Source organism: Triticum dicoccoides, chromosome 1A, assembly GCF_002162155.2.
Source record: "Triticum dicoccoides isolate Atlit2015 ecotype Zavitan chromosome 1A, WEW_v2.0, whole genome shotgun sequence".
NCBI classification, from domain to species: domain Eukaryota; kingdom Viridiplantae; phylum Streptophyta; class Magnoliopsida; order Poales; family Poaceae; genus Triticum; species Triticum dicoccoides.
The window spans coordinates 567587668-567591472 of NC_041380.1; positions in this window are offsets into that span (position 1 = coordinate 567587668).

The window sequence follows — 3805 nt, forward strand, 5'->3', positions numbered from 1 at the left end:
ACAAATTTCAGACCTGACCTTCGGCAGACCCGAATGGTCCTGCTTGTACATGGTGCATGTGGAAGCATGCATGAGATGACTCCAACTTTTGGGAGCTTGTGGGCTTGGCCAATGTGGTCCCCCAGGCAAGGTGTGCACGAATTCGGACACAAAACGCACGTTGCGTCACGTGGGGGTAGTGTTGTAGGGTTTTGTCGCCGAAAAACCCTAGAAAATGCATCGAGTGTCGCAAATGAACGATACTTGTCACGCATGCATGCCATGGTCATCGTAGGGTATGCATGAAGTTTGGGACCATATGGTGGGACCGTCAAGGAAAACCAATTCCAGACCTGATCTCCGGCAGACCCGAATGGTCCTGCTTGTACATAGTGCATGTGGGGGCATGCATGAGATGACCCCAACGTTTGGGAGCATGTGAGCATGGCCAATGTGCCCCCCAGGCAAGGTGTGCACGAGTTCGGACACAAAACACACGTTGCGTCACGTGGGGGCAGTGTTGTAGGGTTTTGTCGCCAGAAAAACCCTAGAAAATGCATCGAGTTTTGGAAATGAATGATACTCGTCATGCATGCTTGCCATGGTCATCCTAGGGTGTGCATACAGTTTGGTCTGAATTGGTGAGACCGAGAAGATAAACCTGCTCCTAGTACATGGTGCATGTGGAGGTATGCATGCGACTGTCCCAACTACATTTGATTTAATATTATTTCAAGTATCAAACAGAAAATAAAATTTATAATTTGGAATGAAGAATTGAAATAATGAAGAAGTGCAATAGAACATAACATATTATCTTACATTTCGGAAATATTTCGAATATAAAGAAGAGAACAAATATTAGAATGAAGAAGTGAAATAAAATAGAACATTTTATCTTACAAACTAAAAATATTTCAAAAATAATAAAGATAAGAAATATTAGAATTAACAATTAAAATAAAACACACCATTTTAGTTTATATTTCGTAAATATTATCAATATACAAAAGAGAACGAACAAATGAAATAAAACACAACAGAATTTGACATATTTTTTAAATTTTAGTAAACACTTTTAGAAATAATATAGAAAAAAGAGATTTGATTTTAAATATTAGAAATATAAAAAGAAAATATATAACCTATCAGCGCGCGGGTAAGGCTGCCATGGGCCAGCCCGCCCGAATTGGGCCCAAGGCGGAGCCGTGCAGGGCACATCGCAGCGCACAGCCGTTGGGTGGTGGGAGTTTAGTCCCACCTCGCCAAGCAAGGGAGCGCCACACCGGTTCATATACCCGGCTGCGACTCCCCTCACAAGCTCCTATCAATTGCAGGCAGTACATCGCCTAACTCTCATCCCCTCTGCCCCGTGGGGCCTACTAGCAGCAGATATATTCTGCACCACGGGCCTGCATCCTGGCCCATGCACCGCAGGTTTCCTAGTCGTATGCAGGCCGTGGAGTATGAATTCTCCTGCTCTGGTAGGTGGGCACTTTTTTTGGCATATTTCCATGTGTATTGATCTTCAAAGCACACACTAAATTATACACATGCTCACTTGCATTCAATACACAATTTTTGTGTGCATACATTACAAGTTAATGTTTTGACCTTCAAGTCATCTAGTAAATTTTACACATGCTCACTTACATGTAATACACAAGGATATTAATTGGATTTCAACAAAAATGAGGCCGTGGTGTATGAATTCTACTATCACATGCATGCCATGATCATGGTACGGTGTGCAAAAAGTTTGGGATCTTTTCGTGGGACCGTCAAGGAAAACCTCTTCCAAACTTGCCCTTCGACAGACCCGAATGTTCCGGCTTGTACATGGTGCATGTGGGGGCATGCATGAGATGACCCCAACTTTTGGGAGCATGTGAGCATGGCCAATGTGCCCCCCAGGCACGGTGTGCACGAGTTCGGACACAAAACACACGTTGCGTCACGCCGCGGCAGTGTTCTAGGGTTTTATCACCGCAAAATGCCTACAAGATGCATAGAGTGTCGGAAATGAACGGTAGTTGCCAGGCATGCTTGCTATGCTCATCGTAGGGTATGCATAAAAGTTTGGTATCAATTGGTAAGACAGAGAAGAAGAACCTGCTTGTAGTACATGGTGCAAGTGGAGGCATACATGCGATTGTCCCAACTATATTTGATTTAATAATATTTCAAGTATGAAATAGAAAATAAAATTTATAATTAGGAAAGACAACCATGAAAAGTGAAATATGAGAGAACATTATATCATACATTATTTAAATTTATAACTGTCAGAACAAAGAAAAGAGGAGAATATAGAAAATAGAAGAAAAAATTTGAATGAATAAGTGCAATAAATGACAACATATTATCTTACATTTTGGAAATATTTCAAATATAAAGAAGAGAACAAATATTTGAATGAAGAAGTGAAATAAAACAGAACATTTTATCTTACAAACTAAAAATATTTAAAAAATAATAAAGATAAGAAATATTGGAATGAAGAATTGAATTAAAACACAACATTTTAGTTCATATTTCGTAAATATTACTCCCTCCATTCCAAAATATAGTGCGCCCGCGCTTCCCGAGGTTCAACTTTGACCATAAATTTAACCAACGAGACCAACTGCGGCGGGAGAAAAAAACTATATAATTGAAAACTTCTTTTGAATACGAATTCACTGATATAATTTTGCTCCCGCCGCAATCGGTCTTGATAGTTAAATATACGGTCAAAGTTGAAGCACGTGGATAGAGGAAGCACTACATTGTGGAATGGAGGGAGTATCAATATACAAAAGAGTACGGACAAATGAAATAAAACACAACAGAATTTGGCATATTTTTTTAAATTTTAGTAAACACTGTTAGAAATAATATAGAAAAAAGAGACTTGATTTTAAATATTAGAAATATAAACAAGAAAAGAAACAAAGAAAATATAAAACGTATCAGCGAGCGGAGTAAGGCTGCCCTGGGCCAGCCCGCCCGTATTGGGCCTAAGGCGGAGCCGCGCAGGGCACATCGCAGCGCATAACCGTTGGGTGGTGGGAGTTTAGTCCCACCTCGCCAAGCGAGGGAGCGCCGCACCAGTTTATATACCCTGCTGCGACTCCCCTCCCAAGCTCCTATCTATTGCAGGCAGTACATTGCCTAACTCTTGTCCCCTTTGCCCCGTGGGGCCTACTAGCAGCAGAGATATTCTGCACCACGGGCCTGTATCCTGGCCCATGCACCGCAGGGTTCCTAGTCGTATGCAGGCCGTGGAGTATGAATTCTCCTGCTCTGGTAGGTGGGCACTTTTTTTTGGCATATTGCCATTGTGTATTGATTTGATCTTGAAATCAGACACTAAATTATACACATGCACACTTGCGTTCAATACACATATTTTTTTGCATATATGGCAAGTTAATGTTTTGACCTTCAAGTCATCTAATAATTTTTTTAATTTGTTTGAATTTTTTATTAATTTATAATGCCCTCTAGACTGACTGGTCAAAACATCGGTCTATACCTCAGGGGAGGCATTGTAAAATATTCTTTTTCAAAATTTTCTTTCATAGCCATGATTGGCACATGTGGGTCACCATGTTCAAGAAAGTTTCTGTGATTTGGAGGTGGTGGGAAAAATCACATTTTTTCAAAAACTGGCTTAAGTTAGACCAAATGGCCCCTCCGGAATGCGGTCATTTTTTCGACCACCTCCAAATGACCTCAACTTTGGCACACATGATCTATTGGACAAACAAAGGTGGGTTTCCAAGGTTTTATATTTGTTTGAATTTTTTATTAATTTATAATGCCCTCTAGACTGACTAGTCAA